The sequence below is a fragment of the Vigna unguiculata genome, unplaced genomic scaffold (assembly GCF_037176805.1).
Source record: "Vigna unguiculata cultivar grain cowpea cultivar isolate G323 ecotype 2 unplaced genomic scaffold, ASM3717680v1 ptg000134l, whole genome shotgun sequence".
NCBI classification, from domain to species: Eukaryota; Viridiplantae; Streptophyta; class Magnoliopsida; order Fabales; family Fabaceae; genus Vigna; species Vigna unguiculata.
The window spans coordinates 23,224-38,470 of NW_028196776.1; the positions used below are offsets into that span (position 1 = coordinate 23,224).

Consider the following 15,247-nt stretch of genomic DNA (forward strand, 5'->3'; position numbering starts at 1 on the left):
TAGAGGCAATTAAGAAGGCTGCATAAGTAAATATATAACCTACGGAAAAGTGGGCTAGTCCAACCAATCTTGCTTGCACAATGGAAAGAGCCACTGGTTTATCTCTCCATCGAATCAAATTAGCCAAAGGTGTACGTTCATGAGCCCATGCCAAAGTTTCAATCAATTCCTGCCAATATCCGCGCCAAGAAATTAAGAACATAAATCCAGTAGCCCAAACAAGATGTCCAAACAAGAACATCCATGCCCAGACTGATAAACTATTCATACCAAAAGGGTTATATCCATTGATAAGTTGTGAAGAGTTCAACCATAGATAATCTCTTAACCATCCCATCAAATAGGTAGAAGATTCATTAAACTGTGAAATATTACCCTGCCATAGTGTAATGTGTTTCCAATGCCAATAAAAAGTAACCCATCCAATGGTATTTAACATCCAGAAAACTGCCAAATAAAATGCGTCCCAAGCGGAAATATCACAAGTTCCGCCTCGTCCCGGGCCATCACAAGGAAAACTATAACCAAAATCTTTTTTATCAGGCATTAACTTAGAACCACGCGCATCCAAAGCACCTTTTACTAAAATCAAAGTAGTTGTATGTAAACCAAGAGCAATAGCATGATGAACCAAGAAGTCTCCAGGCCCTATTGTTAAGAATAGAGAATTACTATTCTCATTTACAGCGTTTAACCAACCAGGCAACCATATGCTTCGTCCCGCATTGAACGCCGGACTGTTCGTTGAAGATAAAAGTATATCGAACCCATAGGAAGTTTTACCATGAGCAGATTGTATCCATTGGGCAAATATAGGTTCAATCAAAATTTGTTTCTCCGGAGTACCAAAAGCAAGCATGACATCGTTATGGACATAAAGTCCCAGAGTATGGAACCCCAGAAAGAGGCTAGCCCAACTTAAGTGGGATATGATAGCTTCTTTATGGTCTAACATTCTTGCCAAGACATTATCTTGATTCTGCTCTGGATTATAATCTCTAATAAAAAAGATAGCTCCATGAGCAAAAGCCCCTGTCATAATGAAGCCTGCTATATATTGATGATGAGTATATAAGGCAGCTTGAGTAGTAAAGTCTTGCGCTATAAACGCATAAGCAGGTAAAGAGTACATGTGTTGTGCTACCAAGGAAGTAATAACCCCTAAAGAGGCTAGAGCAAGACCTAATTGAAAATGAATTGAATTATTGATTGTATCATAAAGACCCTTATGCCCACGCCCCAATCTACCCCCCGGAGGAGTATGTGCTTCTAAAAGATCTTTAATACTGTGACCAATCCCGAAATTAGTTCTATACATATGGCCAGCAACTAGAAAAATAAACGCAATAGCCAAATGATGGTGTGCAATATCAGTTAACCATAAACTTTGAGTTTGCGGATGAAATCCTCCGAGAAGTGTTAGAATAGCAGTTCCTGCTCCTTGAGGGGTACCAAATATATGATTATTGGAATCTGGGTTTTGAGCATAAAGATTCCACTGACCTGTAAAAAATGGACCTAATCCCTCGGGGTGCGGCAAGATATCTAATAAATTGTTCCATCGAACGGATTCCCCCCTGGACCCCGGAATAGCAACATGAACTAAATGCCCTGTCCAAGCCAAGGAACTTACTCCGAATAGTCCTGACAAATGATGATTGAGGCGGGATTCGGCATTTTTAAACCACGAAACACTCGGTTTCCATTTTGGTTGTAGGTGTAACCAACCTGCTATTAAAGATATAATAGAAAGTATTAATAGAAAAATAGCTCCAGTATAAAGATCCCCATTAGTACGTAAACCGATTGTATACCACCACTGATAAACACCAGAATAGGCTATATTAACAGGACCTAGAGCACCCCCTCGAGTAAAAGCTTCTACAGCTGGTTGACCAAAATGAGGATCCCAAATTGCATGAGCAATAGGTCTTACATGTAAAGGATCCTGTACCCATGTCTCAAAATTACCTTGCCAAGCTACATGAAAGAGATTCCCGGAAGTCCACAGAAAAATGATTGCTAATTGCCCGAAATGAGAAGCAAAAATATTCTGATAAAGACGTTCCTCAGTAATATCATCATGACTTTCGAAGTCATGTGCGGTAGCAATACCAAACCAAATACGACGAGTAGTGGGGTCTTGAGCTAAGCCTTGACTAAAGCTTGGAAATCTTAATGCCATAATGATTTTCAAATCCTCCTAGCTATTATCCTACTGCAATAATTCTTGCTAAGAAGAATGCCCATGTTGTGGCAATTCCACCTAGAAGGTAATGTGTTACTCCTACAGCACGTCCTTGTACAATGCTCAAGGCTCTGGGCTGAGTAGCAGGAGCAACTTTTAATTTATTATGAGCCCAAACAATGGATTCAATAAGTTCTTGCCAATAACCACGCCCGCTGAATAGAAACATTAAACTAAAAGCCCATACAAAATGTGCACCCAAGAAAAAAAGACCATATGCAGATAATGAAGAACCATAAGACTGAATTACCTGGGATGCCTGCGCCCATAAGAAATCACGAAGCCACCCATTAATGGTAATGGAACTCTGCGCAAAATTTCCTCCTGTGATATGAGTTACTATCCCTTGATCACTTATACTACCCCAAACATCTGACTGCATTTTCCAACTGAAATGGAATATAACTACGGAAATTGAATTGTACATCCAAAATAGTCCTAAGAAGACATGATCCCAAGCGGATACTTGGCATGTCCCCCCTCTTCCAGGTCCATCACAAGGGAAACGAAAACCTAGATTTGCTTTATCCGGTATCAATCGTGAACTACGAGCAAATAGAACACCCTTTAAGAGTATCAATACTGTTACATGAATTGTAAATGCATGAATATGATGGACCAAAAAATCCGCAGTTCCTAAAGGAATAGGTAACAAAGCAACTTTACCGCCCACTGCTACTAAATTTTCACCTCCCCAAGTCAAACTGGTACTTGTTGCTGCACCTGGGGCTGTTGTGCCAGGTGCTAAAGCGTGGGTATTTTGTATCCATTGAGCAAAGATCGGCTGTAATTGTATAGCAGTATCTGAAAACATATCTTGAGGGCGCCCTAATGCGCTCATGGTATCATTATGAATATACAAACCAAAACTGTGAAAACCTAAAAAGATACATACCCAGTTAAGATGTGATATGATTGAATCACGATGTCTAAGGACACGATCTAATAGATCGTTGTATCGAATAGTCGGATCATAATCTCTTACCATAAAAATCGCTGCATGCGCAGCAGCACCGACTATGAGAAATCCACCAATCCACATGTGATGTGTAAACAATGACAGTTGTGTACCATAGTCAGTAGCTAGGTATGGATAAGGAGGCATAGAATACATATGGTGAGCTACAACAATGGTCAAAGAGCCTAACATAGCTAGATTAATAGATAATTGAGCATGCCATGACGTTGTTAGAATCTCATATATACCTTTATGACCCTGGCCTGTAAATGGACCTTTATGTGCCTCTAAAATGTCTTTTATATTGTGACCAATACCCCAGTTGGTCCTATACATGTGACCCGCTATCAAGAAAAGAATTGCAATAGCTAAATGATGGTGTATAATATCGGTCAGCCATAAACCTCCAGTTACTGGATCTAATCCTCCACGAAAAGTAAGAAATTCTCCGTATTTTGACCAATTCAAGGTAAAAAATGGGGTTGCTCCCTCGGAAAAACTCGGATAAAGTTGAGCCAAAAGATCCCGATTTAGGATAAATTCATGAGGAAGTGGTATCTCTTTGGGATCTACTGCAGCATTTAGAAATTGGTTAATCGGTAAAGATACATGTATTTGATGTCCTGCCCAAGAAAGAGACCCCAACCCTAGGAGCCCTGTCAAATGGTGATTCAACATAGATTCTACATCTTGGAACCAAGCCAATTTTGGAGCAGCTTTGTGATAATGAAACCAACCAGCAAAAAGCATTAAGGCTGCAAAGACCAATGCACCAATTGCAGTACAATAGAGTTGTAATTCATTAGTTATTCCAGATGCTCTCCAAATCTGAAAAAAACCAGAGGTTATTTGTATTCCTCGGAACCCCCCCCCTACATCACCATTCAATATTTCTTGACCCACTATTGGCCAAACCACCTGAGCACTAGGCCTAATGTGAGTAGGATCACTTAACCATGCCTCATAATTGGAAAAACGAGCACCATGAAAATACATGCCACTCAGCCAAAGAAAGATGATAGAGAGTTGGCCAAAATGCGCACTAAAAACTTTTCGGGAAATCTCCTCTAAATCATTAGTATGGCTATCAAAATCATGAGCGTCAGCATGTAGGTTCCAGATCCAAGTAGTAGTATCTGGTCCCTTAGCTATTGTTCTTGAGAAATGACCAGGTTTTGCCCATTCCTCAAAAGAAGTTTTTATAGGATCCCTATCTACCAAAATTTTAACTTCTGGTTCCGGTGAACGAATAATCATTGAGTCCTCCTCTTTCCAGACAACACATACAAAGAGACCTGCCAACATAAAACAGAATTAGTGAACTTATTAGAGATGTTTCTATTGAGTTTTGTTCTCTCCTATCTCTCATGTATTGGATATCTTAGTAAATTTCATTTCTTTAGTTTTTCACTAGAACAATTATGATCTCGAAGTCAATTCGGGGCAAGTGTTCGAATCTATTATGACATAAGAGTGAGGCGCTCAACGGACCTATTTTAATCTTCTAAGACCTTTTTGGGAACTCTGAATGGAAGTTCAATAATTTTTCGTGCAGCCTAATCAAATGTATTCAGATTTTATTCTAATTCTATTCCTTAGATTTTATTTTTTTTTTTAGATAAAGTATAAGTATGTACTCTATTTCAAATTGAGCAGGCATTAGCATTCATTATTAGGCAATATACCTATATTTTATTTCTTTTTTTGAAGGTCTCTTTTCTTAATTTGATTGAATATTAGTTTAAATAACAGAAAAAAGGAGAAAATTATCTACTGTATCCACATCTCGTTTATTTCTATGAAATACTAGACAAAATCGAACAAAATTAGAAGGGATATATTTAAATTATGTGATTGGTCGTTCCTATAGAAATGATTTTTGAATTTGATAGGGACAAGAAACAAGAATTTATAACAATATATATTTATCTATCTATATCTTTATATAGATAGATAAATATATAAGAAAAAAAAGAAACAGAGTGTTCTTATTCAAAACGCCCTGTGATCTTCAACCAATTCTGTGCTGCAATATAATTACCGGGGGTGAGAGCTATAGCTTGTTTCCAATATTCAGCGGCTTGATTAAACCAAGACTCCGCAACTTCTGAGTCTCCCTGCCGAATGGCCTGTTCTCCTCGGTCGAAATAGGTGAGTCAATTCCTTTCCTTAGAACCGTACTTGAGAATTTCCTGACTCATACGGCTCAGTAGTCAATTCTTTTTTTGTTCTATTATCTTGAAGTTAACTAAAAGAAAAAAAGAAATTATTAATATGAGTTTCAAACTTTCATTTTTACTAATAAATAAAGAATTTCAAAGAATTTCATCTTTTTTTTTAGTTTTATCTTTTCTCCTACCTTCAGAAAAGGGAATCAAGCATTGGCATTAACGCCCTAATTCTAATTTTCTGAAAGGTAACTATCTCGATTTTATATATCATATACAAAAATATATGATAGATTCATTTCTATAGAATCTTGGTAAAAGTTTTTTCTTTCTTATCTTATAAGTTCTTATAAGTAAAGAGAAAATACTTTCTATCTTTGGGATTTGATACTACACCGCTGCTCAAAATACCAGGGGATCCTTTTTATTACATAAGTGGATTCCTGACTTCTTTATTTATCATGAGATAAGGAAGCAGTTTTTATTATATCGATTGAAAACCGTGTTAATTGATCCTTACGATGCTTCCTTTATCAATTAGATCTTTTATCCATAGAAAAAGAGGGTATCTAGACATATCGATTTCTTCATATTTTTACTTCTATGAAGTTTCTTTGCTACAGCTGATAAAAATCGTTGTTTTGAACGATATATATATGTAGAAAGCCTTTCTTATTTATAATTATTTATATTTCTATATTTCTTATATTAAAATTTGTGGATTTGCTTGTTCTTTTCTTTTTTCTTTCTATAGTGGAGATAGTCGCACGTAATGACAGATCACGGCCATATTATTAAAAGCTTGGGGTAAAAATGGGTTTCGTTCGAGCGCCCGAAAATAATATTCCAAAGCTTTAGTATGTTCTCCGTTACTTGTGTGAATAAGGCCTATGTTATAAAGTATATAACTTCGATCATAGGGATCAATTTCCAGTCGCATAGCCTCATAATAATTCTGTAAAGCTTCTGCATAATTTCCTTCAGATTGAGCTGACATCCGTTACGGTCGTCATTCGGTTCAAAGAATCTCCGCTCCAGAACTGTACGTGAGATTTTCATCTCATACGGCTCCCCCCTTATGTGTGTAATGAGAAAAATCCATCAAATCAAAAAATATTCCAGTATTCTCATTCTCAACTGAACAGAGCTAGTGTTTTTACAATAAATCTCTAGCCAACCTTCCTGTCAAAAATTATTTCTTAACATTAAGTATGTAGGTACTTGATAAAAAAAAATAAGAACTTCAACAATTTCTTTGTCCTCTACGCTGCTTAATTTCCTGGAATTAGTCACCTCAATAATCTTCGATGGTTCTATGGGTATCCAAAATATGAACGAGATGGATATTTATTGTCCCAACCATTCCTGTTAGTCCCAATCTCGATAAGCCATGGATATAGATAGATACAAAGTTTTCGTGTCCTTGATTCCCAAGCGTAGTGCTTCTTTCCCAATGTTGCCTATCAGTACTAGTAATTTGGGGTTGACCTAACCCCATAAGTATAGGTATAACCTTTCGCTTAATACTAGAAACCTAAAATTCAAGCATATAAGGCTTCATTAATCGAGGATACACGACAGAAGGAATTAATCCTTTTATTTACAAATTTCACCTTCAACACGCGTGGGGTTTTTCCATTCCATTTTTTTTTGACCGAAATCGGTCAAAAAAAATGGAATCAAATCACACCATCTCTGTAATAAGTGAATGCCCTTTTTTCTCCTGAAGTTGTCGGAATTATTCGTAATAAGATATTGGCTACAATTGAAAAGGTCTTATCTATAAAATTTTCATTTATCCGAGATCTAGGCATAGGTAGAAATCCATTCTATAATTTAATTAATCATGGTGTGAGAAATCAATCCCACAAATAAAGGAATTGTATAATTATAATACAGTGCGAAATAACGTAAAAATGAACTCATCAATCAAATTTGTTTATCCTAAGACCTTGTAGGAGGTTTTTTTTTAATTTTACTTTGTATTTTTATAGTTTGAATAGGTTTTATGCATTTATGAAAAATAGGATTGATTCACTATTCAACATTCAACCGGTTTCTGGGCATCATTATATAGGAGAGATGGCCGAGTGGTTCAAGGCGTAGCATTGGAACTGCTATGTAGGCTTTTTGTTTACCGGGGGTTCGAATCCCTCTCTTTCCGAATCTTTACCAAATTCATCAATATTACTCATCCCAATGCATACCATTATTTCATATTTCAAATTTGTTTGTTGATATGGACAACTTTATATTCCTCATTTTTCGGTAATACAAAAAATAGTGGATAACGGGTGGGCAAGGAATAAAAATTTTCGCATATCCATGTCTATGATATATGAATAGCAGAAAATCCTTGTAAAAAAAACTCTTGTTATTTTAGTTAAGTTTAAGTTTGACGAGAATAATATTCTACAACCAGTAATTCATTTATTTTCAAACCAACCCATTTATTATCTATTATTTGATTAATTAAACCTTTATATTGGAAAGGGTGAACAGTCAAATGATTTGGCAATTTCTCATGGGGGGCTGAATCAAAATAATTTTGAATAAGAGTTTTAGATTTTTGTTCATCCTTTGCTGTAATAATATCTTGAGGTTTACAACGATAACTTGGTATATCCACTATACGACCATTAACTAAAACATGTCTATGGTTTATAAATTGGCGGGCTTGAGGAATAGTCGCAGCCATACCCAATCGAAAAAGTATGTTATCCAAGCGCATTTCAAGTAGTTGTAATAAAACCTGACCAGTTGATCCTTTAGCTTTTCCGGAGATACGAACGTATTTAAGCAATTGTCGTTCTGTAAGACCATAATGAAAACGCAATTTTTGTTTTTCTTCTAAACGAATACGATATTGAGATTTTTTACTGAAGCGCAATTGATTTCGAAATTCGTTTTTGACTGTTGGCCTTTTACTAGTAAGTCCTGGTAAATATCCTAGACGACGTATTTTTTTGAAACGAGGTCCTCTGTAACGTGACATAAAAACTCCTTTTTTAAAATGAAAAATCTTATAAATCGAAATGAAAACTAAACGAAATGAAAAATATTATAGAATTCTAAATGAAGCGAAATCTACTAAAGTTTTATAGTACAAAGAAGAATTAGATGAATTTTATCAATATCCGAATTTATTGTATATAAAAGAATACAAAAAAGTAGGTTAATTTCTTGATTTCTTCCGCAGAGATCGAACTCTCCCAATTTTTTATTTCTAAAAAAGATATTATCAATTATGTAAAAAACAAATAGAGAAAAGCCGGTTATCGGATTCGAACCGATGACCATCGCATTACAAATGCGATGCTCTAACCTCTGAGCTAAACCGGCTAATGTAAACGAAATATACATATGCAGAAGAATTGAATGGGATCTTAGTTATCAATTTTTAGTTATTTATAACAAAATTCAAATTAATACAAACATCAAAAATAGAGAAAGAAAATATAGAAAATCAAACCCAATTTTTATTATTTCTATTATTTATTTTATCTGATAACATAAAGTGCAAGATAATAATTAATATTATATTAATATAATTTATTTAATATAATTTATTTCGATCTACTATTCTAGATATATATTATTAAATTGATTTCTTTCAAAAAGATTATTTATTAGTACTTAAAGTAAATTTGAATAAATATAAATTTTAGTAAATATTTATTAAGGAATTCCATATTTCTAAGTAAATGTCTAATTCTATATTATATTCAATTAAAAGAATGGTTTTTTTTAGCCACTAGATTCGTTTTAGTTATATAAATTGTATATGAATAAATGGATTGTTTATTTTCTTTTTTTTTTTAAGCAAAAACAAAAAAAAAAAAAGAATCGACCATTCGAGTATTCTAAATTGTATGAAAAAAGAAGATAAGTAGGTACATAGAAGATAAGTAGATATGTGGTCTATATCTGTGTATATTGAATTGTTAATATATAGATATTAGAATTAGTTCTGATTCAAACAAATAAAGGTATCCAATATAGATGAAATAAAATCTATAAAATTGGAGAAAGGGGTTTTTAATATTTAATAAAATAATATGTATTTAATGAATTCAAAAGTTCCCGCATAATTCTCATAATAGAAATGAAAAAAAAAGCATTCTATTATAATCAGATTCAAATAAAAAAAAAGATGGGGATATGGCGAAATTGGTAGACGCTACGGACTTAATTGGATTGAGTTTTGGTATGGAAACTTACCAAGTAATAATTTTCAAATTCAGAGAAACCCTGGAATTCACAATGGGCAATCCTGAGCCAAATCCTGTTTTCTGAAAACAAATAAAAATTCAGAAAGTGATAATAAAAAAGGGATAGGTGCAGAGACTCTATGGAAGCTGTTCTAACAAACGAAATTGACGACTTTTTTTATTGCATTAGTAAAAGAATCCTTTCACCAAAATTACAGGAATGGATCAAAGATAAACATTTAGAAACATATATATATACTGAAATACTCTTTCAATTTGTTACTTTTTATTTTATTATTGAAGATCTATTTGTGATAAAAATATTCACAAATGAAAAATGTGAATCAAATCAATTCGAAGTTGAAGAAAAGATGGAATATTTATTGATGAAATTATTCACTTCATCATAATCGGCTAAAACCCTTGAAGAACTGATAAATCAGATGAGAATAAAGATAGAGTCCTATTCTACATGTCAATACCGACAACAATGAAATTGAAAGTAAGAGGAAAATCCGTCGACTTAAGAAATCATGAGGGTTCAAGTCCCTCTATCCCCAAAAATACTTTTTCATTTTCTAATTTTTTTCCTATATCCTCTCTATCTTGAAGTCCTTATTTATGTGTTTTATTCGATTTATTATTTCCCAACGAAATTGGAATTTTTATTTTCATCAATTTCCTATCTATCATAATTTTCTTATCTATCATAATGACAAGGGACGAGTTTTGGAATAGATATAAATATATATGTGAAACACATAGAATTTTTTTTAATCAGAAATGTATAAATTAATATCTTATTTTTTAGCAAGGAATTTTCATATGCGTAATTAACGATTAACAATAAAAAATAATTATTACTGCGGAAACTCACTTACAAACTTTTTTTTTACTTAGTTGATATAGATTCATTAACATAGATTTTAAAAATCTTTTAAAATCAAAGTATTAAGCTTCAAGAATGGTCGGGATAGCTCAGTTGGTAGAGCAGAGGACTGAAAATCCTCGTGTCACCAGTTCAAATCTGGTTCCTGACACAAGATTCATTTGTATGAGTATCTATCCCCCATATTCATTTTAATGAATATGGGGGATAGATACTCATACAAATTTGTGTTCTTCTAGATTCTGATACATAACATATTTCTTTGATCTATTTAGGTATCTGTAGATATACTTTTCCTAGATGATTAAAGAATAGATGCAATTTTTTATTAGGTATATTCGCTTATCTATAGTATCTATATATATATAGATATAGATATATAGATAATGAATTCTTTATCTATTTTTTTCCTTTTTTTTCTGCGATACAAAAAAAGGTTTCTATTTCCATAATATTCGAGTGGTTTAATTAGTTGGTTAAAAGACCTAAAAGTCGAAGTTCTGGGGTGGAGTGAGAATATTAAGAATTCATCTGAGAAGGATTACCAAAATAGAATCGAGCCCTTTTCTTTGTGTTTTTTTTTTCGTGGCCGTATAATTGATGGTGATGTGCACGTTATATAGTTTATTATAAAGATAAAGAATTAGTTTATTATAAAGATAAAGAATTTTTGCAGTTCATCCTATTTCTTTTATTGGCTTGGCTGATAAGAACTCAGTATTGTTTTTGTTTTAGAATCTTAAGAAACTCCTATCCATCCTATTTTAAACCCTATAATTATTCATTCTATTATTTCTGAATTTTGTGATTTCTCACATAATAATATCTGAATGCAACTTCCATTACTCTGCCTGATTTAATGTCAATCAATTATTTTGTCTGATCTATAACAGAATGTACTTATATTCTTTGACTGGGGTTGCAGAAGTTTGGATTAGTTTATTATTTTTATCATTTAGTGAGCATCTTGTATTTCATAAAAATTTGGAGCAATATAATCTTTACGCAAAGGCCATCCTATCCAATTTTCGGGCATTAAAATACGTCTTAGACGCGGATGACTATCATAAGAGATTCCCAACATATCATAAGATTCCTTTTCTTGAAAATCCGCACTTTTCCAAACCCAAAAAATCGAAGGAATTCTGGGATTTTTTCTTGATACAAATATTTTTATGCATACCTCTTCGGGTTGATTTATACCATACTCTATTCTTGTAAAATGATATACACTAGCTAAGAGTCCTCCGGGTGCTACATCATAGGCACATTGAGAACGTAGATAATTGTAACCATATACATATAAAATGACAGCAATGGAATGCCAATCCTCGGGCTTTATTTGTAAAGTCTCTATTCCTAGGTAATCGAAACCCAAGGATCTATGAATTAGTCCATGTTTGACTAGCCAAGAAGACAAACGACCTTGCATTTTTTGCTTCTCCTAAATTTTTTTTATGAGTTTGGTATTAGTATTTTCTATTACGATGAAATTTTTAAAATACGATGAAATTTTTAAAAAAGGAATTGCTTTTTATTATTGTACTTTAAAAAAATGTGTCAGACGATATCTCTGAAGTAGATGGCGGTTGATAGAAAAATTCTTGACCATAATTGTCAGTATAAGTACTGTATCCAACATGAAACTTATGGTTGGTAGTAAAACATCTATTCTCTCGTTGAAAACTCATTGGATCTTCATATATTTCTCGAGATATTTTCTTACGAAGTTTTGTTATAGCATCTATAATGGCCTCCGGTTTAGGTGGACAGCCCGGCAAATATACATCTACAGGAATTAGCTTATCTACGCCTCGAACAGTACTATAAGAATCGGTACTAAACATCCCCCCCGTAATTGTACAGGCTCCCATAGCAATAACATATTTAGGTTCGGGCATTTGTTCATATAATCGAACTAAAGAAGGGGCCATTTTCATAGTTACAGTGCCCGCTGTTAAAATTAGGTCCGCCTGCCTAGGACTCGATCGTGGTACTAGTCCATAACGATCAAAATCGAATCGTGATCCTATTAATGAAGCAAATTCAATGAAGCAACAACTCGTACCATAAAGAAGCGGCCATAAACTGGATAATCTTGACCAATTTGAAAAATCATTTAATGTCGTTGAAATAACTGAATTTTGGGTTGTTTGATCAAGTAAGGGAAACTCAATGGAATTCATAATTGTCTCAATATTTTTTTTTCTAATTGTCTAAATAGTCAAGAATTAAGACCATTCTAATGCCCCCTTTCGCCATGCATAAACTGAACCAACAATTAGGATAAGCACGAATAAGAAAGCTTCTAAAAATACGGATACCCCTAATACATCGAAACTCATTGCCCATGGATAAAGAAAAACCGTTTCAACATCAAAAACAACAAAAATGAGAGCAAACATATAATAACGGATTCGAAATTGTAACCAAGCATCGCCTATTGGTTCTATTCCGGATTCATAACTAGAAAGTTTTTCCGGTCCCTTGCTAATGGGGGCTAAAATTCCAGAAATTAGAAATGCCAAAATAGGAATCAAACTTGATATTATTAGAAATGCCCAAAAAATATCATATTCGTAAAGAAGAAACATAAAAGTACTCCTCTGAATGTAGAAAATATACCAAATTCATTTTCATTTTTAGTCTAAAGTCTCCATTTTTTTAGACTAGCTGAATATACTAATATTAATATTATTCTATCGAATATGAATATGTTCGAATAGAAAGTTACAAATTGTTTTTTTTTTAGTAATAGTCTTAGTAATGAGATCTATTCGATCCAAAATAGTATTAATATTATTAGTATCTGTAGGAATATTAGGGCTATACGGACTCGAACCGTAGACCTTCTCGGTAAAACAGATCAAACTAATTATTATCTAAATGATTTAAATTGTTTTCAAAACCCAACATGCATTTTTTTTTGCATTGAGCTTTTTCATTAACTGATAAAAATATTAGTTAGTCCACCATCTTTTTTTTTTTTTACAGTAAAGAATAAAGAGATGATTCCCTATGCTCTTCTTTTTTATTTGTATAACAATCAAAGAGCACTACCAAAGTGTTTCAAAGAAGGATTATCTTGACGTAGGTCTGCTTCTGGCCTAGATCAACTTAAGTTAAATGGACTCTTTATCCACCTACTAAAATTAAAATAGAAGATAAGAAATGACACTTCATACACCTTAAAGTTCATAAAATAGGAAGAAAAGATAATCTTTTTTAGGTCCCTATACCCTTTATGTTTAGCATTGACGAGAAATGGGTATTCACCTTATCAATATCTCAAATCAATTATGGATTCGATTTTATGGCTAAACCCTTTGTCAGGCTAGTGTTCTCTTGTTTTGTTCCTTAAAATGGAGTAAGACACCGATTTCTTACTATAAGATAAACTTTTTTAATTACAAGATGAACTCCTCTGAAAAAAAGCATTGGCGCTCGTGTAAACGAGGTGCTCTACCTAACTGAGCTACAGCCCTTGTGTTTTTGATACATATTTTATCATAGTATGAAGATAATTGCTTGTCAAGATGAATATTACATGATCGAATCCCTTGAACGGGGGTTGGTATTGCTTATCAGTAATTTTACATTTATAATCAATTAATCTGATAGATGGGTACTCTTCTTTTTTTTTTTTTGAGGAGGAGTCCTAAATTACCTACTTAACTCAGTGGTTAGAGTATTGCTTTCATACGGCGGGAGTCATTGGTTCAAATCCAATAGTAGGTAAGGTATAGTTATAACTTATTAGATACCTTTGACTGTGGTATCTAATAAGCTTTTCTACTTACTTTTTTCTTCTGACTGTTTCTTTTTTCTTTTTATTGTTTTCGGATATTGGGACGCATCAATTTCAACTTGTTATGAAATAACATTGATAGCCTCTACTCGTGTTCTAGCTCGTCTAAGAGCTAGATTTGCCTCAATTGTTTGTCTCTTGCCTTCAGCCTTATTCAAATTAGTTTCTGCTATTTCAAGAGTTTGCTGTGCTTCTTGTGGATCAATGTCACTACCCTTTTCCGCATCATTTACTAAAACAGTTATCTCATTATTATTTATTCTAGCAAACCCCCCCATCAGAGCCATTGTTAACCATTGGTCTTTAAGACGTATTCTCAAAATACCTATATCGACAGCTGAGGCAATAGGCGCATGATTAGGTAATACTCCAATTTGTCCGCTATTAGTAGGTAAAATGATTTCCTTCACTTCTGAATCCCAAACAATTCGATTGGGGGTCAATACACAAAGATTTAAAGTCATTTCTTCAAATTGCTCTCCGTTTCTAAGTTCGTAGCCTTCGCAGTAGCTTCATCGATATTACCTACCAAATAAAAGGCTTGTTCAGGAAGACCGTCTAATTCTCCAGAAAGAATCAAATTAAACCCTCTAATTGTTTCTACTAGACCAACATATTTTCCAGCCGAACCGGTAAAAACTTCTGCTACGAAAAAAGGTTGTGATAAGAAACGCTCAATTTTTCGTGCTCTTGCTACGGTTAAGCGATCTTCTTCGGATAATTCGTCCAAGCCAAGGATAGCTATAATGTCTTGAAGTTCTTTGTAACGTTGTAAAGTTTGTTTAACTCGTTGCGCAGTCTCATAATGTTCTTCACCAACGATTCGAGGTTGGAGCATAGTTGAGGTTGAATCTAAAGGATCTACTGCTGGATAGATACCTTTGGCGGCTAATCCTCTTGATAGTACAGTAGTAGCATCTAAATGTGCAAATGTCGTAGCAGGAGCAGGGTCAGTTAAATCGTCG

General features: G+C 33.7%; 3 non-coding genes across 3 annotated transcripts; 2 read left to right on the forward strand and 1 right to left on the reverse strand.

The window, feature by feature from the left end:
- The first annotated feature begins 7,450 nt into the window (after window positions 1-7,450).
- TRNAS-GGA (transfer RNA serine (anticodon GGA)) lies at window positions 7,451-7,538 on the forward strand. Its single transcript has one exon. It is a non-coding gene; the product is annotated as a tRNA-Ser (tRNA).
- Window positions 7,539-8,643: 1,105 nt separating this feature from the next.
- On the reverse strand, window positions 8,644-8,716 carry TRNAT-UGU (transfer RNA threonine (anticodon UGU)). Its single transcript has one exon. It is a non-coding gene; the product is annotated as a tRNA-Thr (tRNA).
- A 1,836-nt stretch (window positions 8,717-10,552) lies between these two features.
- Window positions 10,553-10,625, forward strand: TRNAF-GAA (transfer RNA phenylalanine (anticodon GAA)). Its single transcript has one exon. It is a non-coding gene; the product is annotated as a tRNA-Phe (tRNA).
- The last annotated feature ends 4,622 nt before the right edge of the window (window positions 10,626-15,247 follow it).